This window comes from Talpa occidentalis, unplaced genomic scaffold (genome assembly GCF_014898055.3).
Source record: "Talpa occidentalis isolate TD23 unplaced genomic scaffold, MPIMG_talOcc4v2.1 talOcc4.9, whole genome shotgun sequence".
NCBI classification, from domain to species: Eukaryota; Metazoa; Chordata; class Mammalia; order Eulipotyphla; family Talpidae; genus Talpa; species Talpa occidentalis.
In genome coordinates, this window is record NW_023605305.1 from 83,832,933 (window position 1) to 83,848,731 (window position 15,799).

The 15,799-nt window shown below is 43.7% G+C and overlaps 1 long non-coding RNA gene across 1 annotated transcript in view; it reads left to right on the forward strand.

The window, feature by feature from the left end:
• LOC119237066 (uncharacterized) overlaps positions 1 to 7,649 on the forward strand; it is a 506,617-nt gene extending 498,968 nt beyond the window's left edge. The window contains exons 4-5 of the long non-coding RNA XR_008550158.1: positions 1,245 to 1,385; positions 7,504 to 7,649. This is a non-coding gene — a long non-coding RNA (uncharacterized LOC119237066). The remainder of the gene's footprint in view (positions 1 to 1,244; positions 1,386 to 7,503) is intronic.
• The last annotated feature ends 8,150 nt before the right edge of the window (positions 7,650 to 15,799 follow it).

Sequence of the window (15,799 nt, forward strand, 5' to 3'; positions counted from 1 at the left end):
GGACCTACTAAACATAGAGCTTCCATATGATCCAGCAATTCCACTCCTAGGTATTTACCCAAAGGACACAGAAACATCAATTCCAAAGAACACCTGCACCCCTATGTTTATAGCAGCACTGTTTACAATAGCTAAGCTTTGGAAACAACCCAAATGCCCAAAAATAGATGACTGGATCAAGAAGATGTGGTATATATACACCATGGAATATTACTCAGCATTCAAAAAAGATAAACACATGCAATTTGCAGCAACATGGATGGTGCTGGAAGGGATCATGCTCAGTGAAATAAGCCAGAAAGAAAAAGAAAAATACCAGATGGTCTCACTCATAGCAGGAATCTAGAAAACTTAAATAAGGGACCAGGAAAATGAATAACTATAAGAAAGTGAAAATCAAAATCAGCAAAAAACTATGAACCAGAGACCAGGGGGCAGGGAGGGGAGAGATTGGGGTCAAAATAAAGGGGTTGCAATTCTATGGGGAATATAAAAATAAAATTTATTAAATAAAAGAAAAAAAAACTTTGCAGAAGATGTATTTGTCTATTGCATTGGTTTAATTCTAGTGATGGTGTCACAAGAATTTGCAACTGCCAAACTCATCAAATTGTACACATCAATTACATGCAGTTCTTTGTATATCAGTCATATTGCCTGAAAATAAATTGCCTGTTAGATATACATAGATTAAATTATATATGAAATTGTTTAAAAACAAGGAGATTTATCAAGTTTTCAAGAATACTGAGGGCAGCAGCAGGGGTGGAGTATGGAGAGAGGGAACATGTGAGCTCAACATAAGTATGATTGCAAAGGAATAATGTTAGCAAAGACCTACAGGAGGTGAAAGAATGAGCCAAACAGCTATTTGGGGACTGAGGAGGACAGGTAACATTCCAGGCAGAGGGAACAGATGTATGACCTACCTGTTAAAAGAATGACAAGGAAGCCACTGTGGTTAGAGCAGAGAATGGGGAAGAGTATTGAGAGAAGAGGTTGAAGAGTAAAGGGAAGAGCAGATCACTTAGGGCTTTGCAGGTATCATTAGACTCTGGATTTTACCCTGAGTTTATTCACTGACTAAGTTTCTATTTCATGGATAGTCTTTATTAGAAGCTGTGGTGACCAGGACGAAGCCAGACACAGAAACACAGAAAAAAAAATGGTCCTTTTGCTATTAAAACAAGTGGACAGTCAAGGACATCTATTAACACACACTTTGTTCTGTTTATTTATTTTAGAACCTTTCTGTCAATGGTGGTCATGGCCTAACTTTAAGAAAAATCAGAACAGGTCCTGGAGTCTTCAGTCCAACACAAAGTCCCTGCATCTTGGTTCTACTGACATCTTGGACTATTCAATCCTCTATTGTCCTGTGCATGGTAGGATATTTAGCAGCACACCTGCTCTCTATCCATTAGACAATGGCCATGCCTCTCCCAGCATGACAGCCAAAAATGTCCCTAGGCATTGTAAATGTTCCTGAGTGGGGGCAGACACAGTCATTCCAGATAATCATTGTCTAGCTGGGAAGGTGTAGTGACCTTCTGTCATTATCTTGGGCTGGTTGTACCTGAAATCCACTCTTCCCCACCATTATTCCATTATTTTGGAATTCCCACCTTAAAGTTTGGCAGGCATGCTGAGTTGAAACTTACTTCTACCAAGACTCCCCTGATAAGGAGGGCATGAGCCACATGTAGCTATTACTGGTTTTGTATGCAGGAGATAGAGCTGCAAAGATTCTGGACCTATGGGGATGATGGTGGACTCAGCCAAAAGCAGTGTTCAGGAAAGCAAAGGTGTTCGGGAAAGCAGAGATGGTCCCACTACTGCGTGGTTCACACATACATGTACTGATCTGGAACATTGGTCCTAGCAGAAGCTCTATCCTGCTCATACTGCTTTATGGCAGGTCAGGATGATCCTCCAGGTTTCTTAGCTTGGTTGCCACTGGCTTTTTAACCCTATATTCTCCGGATGAATTCTTTTTGTGCATAAGTCAGCCCAATTTGGTTTCTCTTGCTTGCCTCCAAGAACTTTGCCTAAGACACAAAATAAGCATGAAATAATAACAGTTGATCTCTGAAGACAGAGCTGGTGGGAGGTTGGTGCCTGCACCTTGAACAGAAGGAAACCCTTACTGGCAATTACCATTTCAGTAGTCTAGTGCATTTTTTAAGGATTTATTTATTTATACAAGCACTGGGGTACAGTCCAGAGGTGCGGGAGGGTGAGAGAATTCACTAGAGACAGAGTGGGGAGCCGAACAGGCAGATGGACTGAAGTACACTGCTGAGGGGAGCAGGGGGCAAGACAGGAGAGGTCTGTCATGCCATGTGGAACTCTCCCTGGCTGACCGGGAATCGACCCAGCGCTGCGGCCATGAACAGCTTCACAGAGCAGTGCTCAACCTGCTGCGCCACCGGGGAGACCCGTCTAAGTGCATTTTGATATTTTAGCATCCTATCCTTGTGGCCTTGGTACTTTTGGAAAAAAGAAAAGCAATCAATATTCTTAAGTGCTTAGAGGCACTGCCTCAAGTCTTCCCTGAAGTGAGAGTGAAAAGTAGGGGGCAGGAGGGGTTGTGCTACATGGGGGGACTTGGGTTATAGACTGAAGCCTCAGAGCACCACTAAATCACATCCACTCCAACCCCCAAACTTACCTTGAAATCCAGAATGATGGAAACAATTTTTACTAGATTGGTGGTTTGGGTCAGACCAATCAATGGGACATTTGTGCCCCCAAACCTTCTTCTGGTTGATCTCTGCTGGTTGATAACTGTGTTGAAGCTGGACCTTCCTCAATCAGATTGTGTCAGAGAATTAAATCCTGGTGGCTTCATCATTGATTGTATGTAGTGAGAGAGAGACACACGCACACCAAATGATGGTTATGATGATAAATATGAAGAACTCACAGGGCGCTCATCCATCCCCAGCTCTGCTCTGCATGTGACATGCATACAACTTTCCTTTAACCTTCACCTTCACTAGAGGAAGCAGGTACTATTATTATTCCCATTTAAGTGAAAAAAACTGAGGCATGCCTGGTTAATTAATTGATTCAAGATCACACCATCAATGAAAGGCAGAACTGGGAGATGGATGATTGGTTGATTTAGGAGCAACAATTCCTTTCAACATAGTGATCAAAATGTTGACCTTGAAACCTTGGGTCAAATGCTAACTCTATTCCTAACTAGTAGTTAAGAAATTACTTTTAACTTCAGTTTAAAAATAGTTGTATCTAATTGTAAATGATTATAAGTAATAATTGTAAATAAGTGTATCTAATTTCATAGAGATGCAAGGAGATTACATGAGTTAACACATATAAAAACATAGAATAGTGCCTGGCATCAAATAAGTATTCAATAAATGTTGGGCATTGTTATTAATATTATGTCTTCATGCATATTTTGGCAGACTGGCCCAGAGCTTACTTTCTAACTAGGAGCCTGTATACTCTTCTTAGAATCTGTGCCCTTAGTTCCTTAAATGAATGATTTACACATATTAAACAGGAAATAAATAATTGATGACTGGATGAATGAATGAATGAATGCATAAATAATTGAATGAATTAGTGAAAGATGCTGAGGAAAAGTGGGTCTGATCCTACTGGGTGGAGCTTGTAAGTAAAAACTCATATTCTCAGGAAATAAAAATAATCACCCATAATTAATGTTATGAATGGATCATGGGCTATGCCTCCCTTCAAAGGAAAATGACTTTCTTGTCTACATTCAAGGAAACAACTGGCCCCTGGACCTCCCAAGCACTCCTAAGCTCTAGCCACTCCCGTGCTTTCCCTTTGCTTCTTCATTTGCACCTCACCCCGCCTCCACACACACACATATACTCACTAGCCCAGCCTGTGCTGTGAATTTCATGGTCGTAGCTTATGCCAGTAAAAAGCCTTTCATGCTCTGCTAATGTGGCATTTGTTTGGTAATATGCAGGAGAGAGCATTAAAAATAAATCCAGAAATGGCATCTTATAAATTTGGATTTTCTGTTCTCATAATTTATAGGGGTTCGTGTTAGAGAGCACTGTCTTATGCATAAATACAATTTCTTTGTGAGCTGATGATGGAATTTATATCAAAGGGGGTCGAACATATACTTCATGAACTCAGCATCCACTATTATAAGCTATTTCATGTATAACTGGAGACAAATGATCTCTCCCCCTGTTTGTCTTAACTTAAAATTCAGTGGGTTTGCTTGAATTCATTTCCAAGGCAAAGGGGTGGGGGGACGGGACCAAGATTTATACACCTTTAATATAATCAATCCTAAACATATCTTTAGACAAATAATTTAAAAATCTATGCATCATGAAACACCTCTATTAATTTCAGGATACAGAGTTTGGTGAATTTTTATGTGATTGTGGGTTTGTGTGTTTAAGGAGATTTAAAAAAGAAAAATTCCATCCTCTCTTTCCTTCCCCCGCAGAAAGAAATTTTAACAGGACCATTTTGAAATAAAATCCCACAAGGAAACAATCACCTTAGACAATTAAACTGGGAGAAGGTCCCCCGAGGGCAAGTAAAAAAAAAGTTCGTAAAAATAATTGCCAGACTGGATTTCTGCTGTATTTAGGTTGTGCGTACTAATGGAAGGTGCACACATTCATGGAAAATACACACACACACTCATCAAAAATACACACATACAGAGTGAGTGGGTCTCTCCACGGAACAGGCTGTGGCACTGCTGTGTGCAACTGTCTGGCCACACTGGGGGCCTTTCTGGCAAGCAGTGGTGATTTGGAAACTGTAGGCAATATAAAATAACAACCAGGTCATTTACAAGGTTCTGCCAAATATTAACCTTATAGCCAAATCTCCTCCAACCTTGCAGAGCCCTAATGTGAACCAGGCCAGCTCCACAGCACTTTACAATATGCCAGGGGTGCAGCAGTGGGTGAGTGAGCAGGGGACCTGGTACACACTGGTTAGAAATATTTTAAGGGGGTGCGTTTATACCAAGATAATGATGTGGGTTTTTTTTAAGTGCCAGAAAGATTGCTTAATTGCTCTCACCTTCCTCAGGGGAAACTCAAAGGTTAATTCCTCCTAGAAAGTGGGGTTTGCATTTGCCCTGAAGATAACAGAATTACTTGAGCTGTGGTCGAGGGTGTAGGAAATTGTGGTTTAAAGCCAGGTGGCCCAGAGTGTTTTGCCAGGAAGGACTGAGGTTCGGGTTTTGTCTGTGTTAGGGAATTGCTTTGGATGAGAATCCTGCAGTGCTGTGTTTATGCCACACTCAGGGGCACGCAGGGACAGTCATTCATGTGTTCATGTTTACTTTTAAAAGGTTATCTTCATTCTTTTCAGCACTCTAAAAGAGATCATAGATTTGGATGAGGACCTCTACTTCTTCACTTCTTGTTTATTTAGCAACCACGTTGAGTCCTTTTACCATGTTAATTAATCCTTTCAACAACCTTTGGAGGTAGATTCTGTTGCCAATGCCATTCCAGAGAAACAGAGACACCTTTCCCAGGAGACTTAGCGTGGAACTGGGTGCACAGTGCTCTCCCCTGGACACCAAGAGCCTGTTGTTTCAAGATGAGATTCAAGCCTGGATCTTCTATCCTTTGCTTTAAAATGCCAAGGAGACATAGGCTTGTGAGCTAGTCACAGAGGACTATACTTGTCCACCATTCAAGCTACAACAGAGAAATAATTCCTAAGGACGTCCCTCTGCTTGAAGAAAGTGTGTGAATTGTTCTCTCTCCAGCTGTGCAGATCCTCACCACATTTTACTTACACCTCTAAAGGCTGAGGGTATCTTTCTAAGGAAGACCTTGGAGAAATTCAGGGCAATTTCCAGCTTGAAATGGAGCCAGGTGGAGGCTTCCACAACAACAAGGAGACTGGTCTCTCTGGGTCTTCTCAGGGAAATGGTGTTATCACTACTTACTGGAAGCAGAGGTGACATATCTTGTCAGCCAAGAAACTCCAACTCACAGTTAGTGAGGCTTCCTTGAATGTGTTGCTTTCTTTGTGGAGTGGGGGGCGGGGGAGCTAAATTCTTCAGCATATGCAGTGTTGAGAGAAACAGTTCTCCAAAAAGGTTGGGATGGTGTTTTAAACTGAGTTCCCGCGGATGTAGCCAGGAGACCCAGTTTTAACAGCAGGGCTGTTATTTTAACAATAGGTTACCAGATCCATTGGGCAATCGGACTAAAAGCCCATATTTATTTCCCTAATTTTATAAACATTTAATAGGTCCTTATTAAACACATCAGCCAGCATGATTTAATAACACAATCAGTCTAGAAGTTTAAGAAAATTGAAAACAGGATTTGAATGTAATGCAGCCACAATTACTGGAGATTACAGGGAATCATTCCCATATGTCTCCAGTGGAGAGCTGCTAATCTCTGTTTGCGTGGAGGTGATTTCCTTTGGAAGCCTGCCCAGCCTTCAACAGCACTAGCGCTGAACAAATTAGATTTGAAAGTCCCCAATTTTATGACTAAGGTAATATACTCTGTGAATTTAGAGAGACACTGAGTTCCTATTTTCACTGGCTTTCAAATGCAGGACAGAGACCTTGGTTTCATTTCGTCTGGCTCCACTTTGAATACGCTCATAAGTTGCAGGGGTCAGCGGGTGTTTGCACACGTCTTCCATGGATACTCTCATCCTCTCCACCCATCAAGCCACAGCACTGGCATCATGGCCTCGTGAATGACGCCAGATCTCAGGAATGTGCTGCAATTAGACTGAAGCCAGCCTGCCCGTTCAGGGTCTGGGGGCCACACCACCGTCTCGCCCTGTTGAGCCGTTCCCATTCCAGTCCCCTTCCTCTGCTCGTGGGCCCTCCCAGCGGCTGTACTTATCCTCAGAGAGTGATGACCTGGTGAACTAGGCCTTATGTTTCTCTCTTTCTGAGCTGGCTTCTAGAGTAAGGGTGGTTTCTTCATCAGGAAGCAGAATTTCTTGGCTGGCTCTCACTATAACAGCAAGGACATATAGGCTCAGAAGGAAAGTTCAAGGGCCTGAAGTTCTAAAGAGAAAGCTGAAATAGGATTTCCATGGGTCTCATAAGGACTTAACTGTCTCCACTTGAACTTCTCTTCCTGGCCTGCCTCCTGCTTTGGTAGACTGGAAACACACAGTGATAATGACTTCCTGCCAATGGGCTGCTACTAGACGTACTCACACACCAGCACCAATGACTTGAAGCTTCATCATAACCCAGTAATGTCAGTATCACCACTTACACTTTGGAAAAAAGGAAACTGAGGTTCTGTCGACTTTTGTGCTGTGCTAGAGCTCAGCAGAGAAAGGATTCTGACCCAGGGAGTCTTGGATCCTAGAGCTTCTACTCTCAGTTGCTATTTGGAGCAGACTTCCTTCCATGGCAAAAATCTGGCAATAAGAGCAATGCCTGATTTGAAATGCAAATGTAGGTTTTCCTGGACATCTTCCCACTTAAGCCCAGAGTTCTGATTTTACCCCCTCAATCTCTTCCAGGCCTTTTCATTTCATCATGGTTCTATCATGAACTTTAGAAGATACACAAGATGCAAGAAAGGACTAGAGGAAGAATTAGGAAAAAGTTTACTGGAAGTATCAGGCAGCTTGCAGAGAGGAGAACAAAAATGAGACATTAAAGTTCCTGAGGTAAGATTTATCCAACAGGCACTATTCTAGCACCTTTGTTGTATTCTCCTTTATTTTAATGCCCCCAGCAATGCCAGGAGGCCACCCTATCTTAAATGAATACTGATTTAACAGATGTTCAATAATTGGTTCAGCTGCCCAGCTAGTGAGTGACACCATGGGATTTCCACACAGGCCTTGTGGCTCAGGCTCTCATCCCTCCCATAATTCTCTGGTGGTTGCAGATCAGTAACCACACCAAGGAGGAATTCAGATTATTATAGGTTAATTTCTATTTGTTGGGTCTTCTCTGGAGCCTTTTAAGCAGGCCTAAGTAGATTTATCTAAACAGAGTAGGATGAAAAGATAAAACAGCACAACCTGAGCCCACGCTTCCTCCTAGGCACGTGGATACCCACACATACTTAAGCACACGTGTACATACACATACACGATACAACTCAAAGTGCAAACAAATTGTTTACTCCAGGTGAAGCTTCTGTGTGCTGAAGGTTAAAGCAGAGTGGGAGAGAGTGAAACCCTAGAGGCAATTGAGACCTCCAGAATTCTCCATTCATCCTCCACCATAGACAGGATTTGGTTACCCTAAAAGTGGAATGTTGAACACCCAGGCAACTGCATATAGGTTCTTGCAGCTCTTTCCTTTCACCTAGAGCAACTGGTCCCCCACTGTAGCATGCCTTGAAGTTTATCTAGGGAATCAAATGCACCAAGCCCCAGGGTCTCCCCCGGACATGATAGACACTGAGGGCAGATGTTAGCCCATCCCCTGGTCAGGCACAACCACCTCCTTCCATTGGGGTTCTTTACACAAACTCTTGGAGGTAAGCAGTTGTAGGGTAAGGAAAAATGTCAGGCTTTTCTGCCCTCCTGCCATCAAGATGGATGACAGAACCCTGCGGTCCTGAATGCATGCCTGATGGCAGGTACCTGGAATAGGGTGTGGGCATAGGTAGATGGGATTCACCTGGGCTGAGACTGGGCTTTTAAGGGTGGCATCTCAGGGACGCCAGCAGCAGCCAAAAGAGAAGCCAAAGAGAAGACGAGAGAGAAGCAAAGAAGCAGAAGCAAAGAAGCAGAAGCAGAAATCGCCGGAGAGCCCAGATAGGGTGAGGATTTGCTAGGGGCTGGGAAGACTGCCAGTCTCCCGGCCCCCCAGCACCCCTGCCTGCTGTTTAACAGGTAAACCCCAATAAAAACCTGCAAAAGCCACTGAGGGCTCCAGGACTCCTCCTTTACCTGGTCTGCTGGATCAGAAAACCTGCATTGTGTCCATTCCTGCCCCTACAGCAGTGCAGACTCTGGCTTGGTGAACAGTGATCTTCACACCACCTTTCATGTTGATTGCAGCCCAGGGGAAGCCACAGCCTTAGAAAGTGCTCAGTTCTATGGAGAATCCCAAGCCCACCCTGAAATATTTAGAGTAGCATCTTTTAGAAACACTTAACTTTTACCATGACTGACTCAATGGCTTCCAGAGCCAGTGAGCACAGCAGCCTGAGCATTTAACAACGTTTTAAAAGAAATACCAATAAGTTCAGTTGCACTGTCTGAGAGAACAAATCCAACTAAATAAACCACAGGTAGAATTGTCCATTTCATAAAAGGTATTGCCTTCTGGAGTATCATTCCATTCCATCTCTATTTCATTGAAAAGAAGTCCTCCAGTACAGACTTTGCACCTAGTCCTCAAGGTTCAATACTGATTATATGGAGTGGCCAAGTGGACACAGGGCAGGAATTCTCTGGAGCCCACCTGTTTGGATTGGAATCCTCACCCTGCCAACCACTAGCTTTGTGTCCTAGGGCAAATTTACTTCATTCCTTGGTGCATCCTTGTCCCCTTCTCTAAAATGGAATCCACCTCTCAAGAGAGTTGTAAGGATTAAGTTAGTTAATCCATGGAGAGTTCTTAGAACAGTGCCTTGCACATATTAAGAGTTGAAACCATGTTATCTTCTATATCCTCAAATGGGAAAATGCTCCCATTGAGAAGGAATTCATTGGACAAAATGTCCCCTTGGTTTAAAATAAATAAAATCAATTGAATGTGATGAAATTGATCAAGGGTAAGATTTTAGACTCAAAAAATCTGCCTTTACTTCTTGGTGCTTTCTCTTTCTATAGTGTCATCACTGGACTTCTTTGCGCCTCAGTTTCCTCATTTGTAGAAAATAAGGAGGAATCATGTTGACTTTAGGCTTTTTGAATGGAACCTATATGAGGCAACATGGGGTCGGATGTGTGAACCTTGGAGCCACATGATTCTAGGTTCCAGCCCTCAACTACTGAATATCTATGTGATAATCAAAATGGCATTTACCATTTGAACCTTGGTTTACACGTCTAAACAATAAAGCCATCTTATGGAATTGGACTCAGGGTTAAATGAGGTTTGTGTGTAGCTCCCAACACATAATCAGCACACCATAGATTTTAGCAGTGTTTATTTTTATTAGTCTTTTTCATACCATACAGATAGTGGCCACCTAAAACACTATTTTAATTGTACTAAAATACACATAACACAAAGTTTATTCTCTTAGCCATTTTTAAGTGTATCACCACCATCCATCTCCAGAACACTTTTCATCTTGCAAAACTGAAATTCTGTCTCCATTAACCACTAACTCTCTGTTCCTCATCCCCTTTGCCCATGGCAAACCACATTATATTCTCTGTCTCTATGAATTTGACACCTCTAGGTACCTCATAGAAGTGAAACCACACAGTATTTGTCTTTCTATCTGGCTTATTTCATTTAGCACAATGTCCTCATGGTTCATCCATGTTGTAACATCTATCAGAAGTTCCTTCCTTTTTAAGGCTGCATAATATTCATTTGTATGTATGTGCAACATTTTGTTCATTCATCTGTCAACAGTTTTTTTTTAAGATTTATTTATTTATGCATGTAAGAACTGGGGTACAGGCCAGAGGTGTGGGGAGTGAGAGGAGTCACAAGAGAGAGTGGGGAGCAGAAGAGGCAGATTGACTGAAACACACTGCTGAGGGGAGCAGTGGGCAAGGCAGGAGAGTCTGCTGTGCCATGTGGGTCAGCTCCCTCGTGGTGGTTTGTATGTTTTTAACTATTGTGAATAATGCTGCTATGAATTTGGGTATGCACATCTCTCTTTGAGACCCTGTTTTCAATTATTTGAGATACACACATGGAAGTAAAACTGCTGGATCATGTGATAATTCTGTTTTCTAACTTTTGAGGAACTGCTATACAGTTCACTGAGACTACACCATTTAACATTCCTACTAAAAGAGCATGAGATTTTTAGTTTCTCCACATTCTCACCTACACTTGTTATTTACCGGGTGTGCGTCTGTAGCCATCTTAATGGGAGAAAGGGAACTCCCCCTTTTCAGAAGTTGGCTTTTTTTAAAGATTTATTTCTTTGTTTCTTTGTTTGTTTGTTTATGCAAGCACTGGGTACAGTCAGAAGCACAAGAGAGTGAGAGAATTCACCAGAGTCAGAGCGGGGAGCAGAACAGGCAGACTGATGAAGAAACACACTGCTGGGGGGAGCAGCGGGCACGGCAGGAGAGGTCTGCACGCCATGTGGGACACTCGCCAGCAGCCGGGGATGGAACCGGCATTGCAGAGGGTGCGGGCAGCCTCACAGCCCAGCGCTTAACCACTGCGCCACCAGGGGAGGCCCAGAAGTTGGCATTTTGAACACTACTACTGTTGCTTTTAAAAAAGACTTCAATTCTTACCTGTTTTGCTAACTCAGAGAAATCTGAAGAAGATTTCTGCATTTACAACAAATGTGAAAAGCAATGGGCCTGTTCAGCGAGGGTTTTCACAGGTGCCACTCTGGAGACAGCATCATCCCTGGCAACCCAGCTCCCTCCAGAAACTCCTTTTTACAGGTGTATTACCATAGCATGCTACTTCTACTAGATGTAATGATTTTAGGTTTTACGTGTTATTTGGTATGATTTGGAGGGTTATTTTCTGGGTCTGGGAACACTCAAAAATATTTCCATAGAAATGAGTGGTAATTGCTTCTCTACTTTCTGTCCTTTCAGCTGATGGAAGTTTTCATAACAATGCTCTATTTTGGGATAGAAGGGGAAACCTGTATCTCATTGTGGTTTTGATTTGCATTTCCCTGATCATGAGTAAGGCTGACCATCTTTTCAGGTGCTTCTTGGCTGTTTATAGCTTTCCTTTGGAGAAATGTCCTTAGTGAATTTCAAAAATAGGGTTGTAGGCCCTCCCTAGCGGTGCAAGGGGTTAAGCACCTCACGATGAAGCAATCCCACAGCCTCTACAGCACAAGTTTGATCCCCGGCAGGCCAGGGAGAAACCCACAAGATGCAGCAGACCTCTCCAGTCTCATCCGTTGCTCCCCTCAGCAGTGTATTTTAGTCAGTCTGCCTGTTCTGCTCCCCGCTCTGTCTCTGGTGGATCCTCTCACCACCCCCGATCTCTGGCCTGTACCCCAGCACCTGTATGCATAAATAAATAAATCTTAAAAAAAATAGGGTTGTAGGTTTTTGTTTTTGTTGAGTTATAGATAAAGATTTTTTTTTAAGATTTTTTTTTTTATTAATACAAGAGCCGGGGTACAGGCCAGATGCGCGGGAGGGTGAGAGGATTCACCAGAGACAGAGCGGGGAACCGAACAGGCAGACTGACGAAATACACTGCTGAGGGGAGCAGCCAGGGAGACAGGAGAGGTCTGCTCGCCATGTGGGTTGCTCCGAGGCCGGCGGGGATAGAAGCAGCACTGCAGAGGCTGCGGACAGCTTCACATTGCTGCGCTCAACCACCTGCGCCACTAGGGAAGCCCTAGATAAAGATAATTTACGATACTTCTAGAGATGCATTTATGAGCAAATTATTTTTTTTCCTCAGAAAAATAAGGGTAATATTCTTAACAGGGAGGAAAGTAGGAACTATACTGGTATTTTGCAATAAGGTTAGCATAAAATCTCCCTTTTTCTAGGAGTGGTTTAAATAGAGATCTTAGGTAAGGGACTATGAAGAGCATCCCCACTCCCAACACTGGCCCCCTGAAGCTTGCCCACCAGAGTCATGCTGCCTCTGAGCCCTGGCACTTTCTACCCAGTCCCCATTAACATTAACCAGCTGGCAGCTGGGTGGTATTGGAGCCTGGCTCACCCAGGTGATCTTGGGATGACTGTAATGGCAGGGCCAGCCTCACACTGAACTGACCCCCGCCCTCAACACACACCTTATAAGGCAGCGCTGACTCTTTGTGCCCTTCTCACCCAGAAGCGGCGGCTCTAGCAGTCTCTCTTTTTGAGAGTCTTGGGTAGCTCCTAAGTCAGGCCTTAGCTGGTCGCTGCAAATGGCTATAAAATCCTGCTGTGTTTTCCCATTTCAACCTGTGGGAAAAGGCCAGGAGAAGTAGAAGATGGATTTTACTAAATTTTACCTGGGTTTCTGTTCCTTGCGTCCTCTCGCCGCCTGTACCCCAAACCCAAAGCCTGCCCAGCAATATCTCCTGCCTCTGTCTTTGGGTAATGATTGGATCTTCCCTCTTCACTCAGACCAGGTGGGTCAATGAATTCCTTTGAATGCCTTTGGCCTCTTTGGTTTAATGCTATTTAATTTCATTTTACCAAGAGTCTTCTACTCTTAATATGTATTTACACAACCACAGACCTAGAGGAACTTGCAATGAAACAGAACGGCAAAACATTAAGGGACCTACTGTACAAGGACCCACGTGTAACTTGGGTTGTCTTTTTTGTATGTTTTTCATTGAATGTGTGTGTGTGTGGTGGTGGTGGTGGGGAATGCATCTGCAAATGCCTGGCAGGAATCTGTGAAAAAATCATTCCTGTGGTCATTCCTGCTAATATGCAGCGACCTGAGAACATGTCGAGCATTTTATTTTCATGTCTGCTCCAATAACTGAAAACAATTTAAAGAAGCAAAATATTAGGGCCAACAGTTTTCAAAGAGATGTTTTTTTCATCTCTAGCTTGAAAGCAAATGGTAACCTTCTAAGCAAGCAAACAGAAAGGGCTTTTATGCATATCTGATTAGCTCATTTCCTTTGATTTTGGCGAGTGATGTCATGTGGGCCCAGCTGTTGGTGCGCTGCAGATGATTTCCCTGCCTCGTGTTTCAGCAAGCCGTTCCTGCCCCTAATGGAATTACTCTGACTAGAAGCCAGCGTTTTTCATGGTTCACCTCTCCTCTCAGCTGATATCCAGGACTCCTCTGGAAAGAAGGAGGGGAGACCACAAAGGCATTTACATGCCTGGAGAACAATAATTCCATGTAGACTCTTACCACGAAGTTGTTGGTTTGGGGGTGGGGGGTGGTCTGTGTTTCCCTTGCCGTGGCTTATTCTCGACTTCTGTAAAATAATAGGGTCTGAAGTGGATGAGGGGCTCTGACTCCAGGGTTCTGGGTCCTCCAGGGCACATGGGACCAACCCCTTTCTGCCTCACGCACTCACAGTGAGTTGACACATGAACTCAGAGAAGGCACGGGGCTGGGGCCGGCGCCGGGCAACACACCTGCATCCTGGCTCAGGTGACCCGAGTCTAAATTTGAGAGCCGTGTGCACTTTGCTAGCTGAGAATTGGAGCCTCTGTAAGCCCCCATCTCTCCTAGTGAAAAGCAGACACTGAAGGGAGGGCACAGAAAGAAGGGAGACTAGTTGGGGGAGTTAGGAGGAATAATGGAAATCTCTATACTTTGTTTTACCACAAGCCTAAAACTTCTAGAAAAAGTATTTAAAAATAGTAAGCACATTATCTACTTTTTTTCTCAACTAGTTCTTAGATATTATGCCAGGGCTAATCTGCGGGGGGAGGGAATTTCAGTGTGTTCATGATTGACACTTGGGGTTATTAGATCCTTTGTTGTGGGAGCAGGGTGTCTTGTGAGTTATAGAGGGTGTAGCAGTATCCCAGCATCCCTGGTCTTTATCTACCAGATGCCAGTGGCATTTCCCCTAATACACACACTGTGTCATGTCCAGACATTGCTAATGGCTCTTGTGTTGCAAACTTGTGCCTGACTGAGAAACTCTGTGCTGGGTTAAAGGAAAAACAATGATCAGTGTATTGGATGGCTCTGCTTCAAAGTCAGGTGACAACTCTGCTATCCTCAAGCCCAACTGCTCAGGCTGATCTCAAGCCTATCTGGTTCCCCTCACCCCCACCCCCAATCTTGGGCTCCTACATCTGGAAAGCACTATCTCTAGTCTCCCTACCCCCACCCCCTGTCTAGACCCTTCCTAGCTTCAACCTCACCTCCTTTACCAATAAATCTTCCCGTATCCATTCAACCTTCAGAGTCATCTTCTCTCCCCAGCTCCTCAATCTACCATTCAAAGTAGCTCCTATTTCCGTGGTGCTTTAGAGTAAGAGGGTTTAGAACAGGAAGAACAATGCAAATCCTGTAGCCCTGCAGCCATCGAGGAAGTGAGGCCCCAGGCCGGTTTAAGGACTTGTCCAAGATCACTGTGTTGGTGGAGAACAGGCCTGGGCTTGTGACCACGGCCTGAGGGCAGTTACCCTGAATGGAGCACATCACCCACAGAGGATCCCCATGTCCAGCCTGTGCCTTCCTTCATCAATATTGGCTCCATTTATGGATAGGCGGGTGGCAGGTATAGTCTCATCTACTACTCAGATATTCCGAAATTTCTGTTTTTCCCATGGATGCTCAGTTTAAAGGACTTTCCTTCCTTACTCCCTTTGATTTCACTAGACCCCATTCAAGCTCAATAGAGAAAAGGAGTCAGCAAAAGGTATCCAGCTTCAGCCTGCCTCAGAATCACCTGGAAGATTTTTACAACACAGATTGCTATGCTCCATTCCCAGAGTTTCTGATTCTGTTAGTTTGGGGTGGGCCTGGGCCTCTGTGTTCCTAGGGATGCCAGCATTGCTGATCTGACCTCTCATGGATGGAGAGTCTGGTCTTGAAGCTGAGTAAACCTGGGTTTGAGTCCTTGCCTCACCTCCTCAAACAAGTGACTCAATTTCTTTAGCTTGTTTTTTCCATTTCTAAAATCAAAATGATTAGAAGTGCTTATATAAATGTACTGTTATTTATTACACATAATCTGTTCAATTTCTGGGATTTACCATCTCTCCACATGGGTCCTATGCAGAAGAGCACAAAAAGGTAAAATTCCTT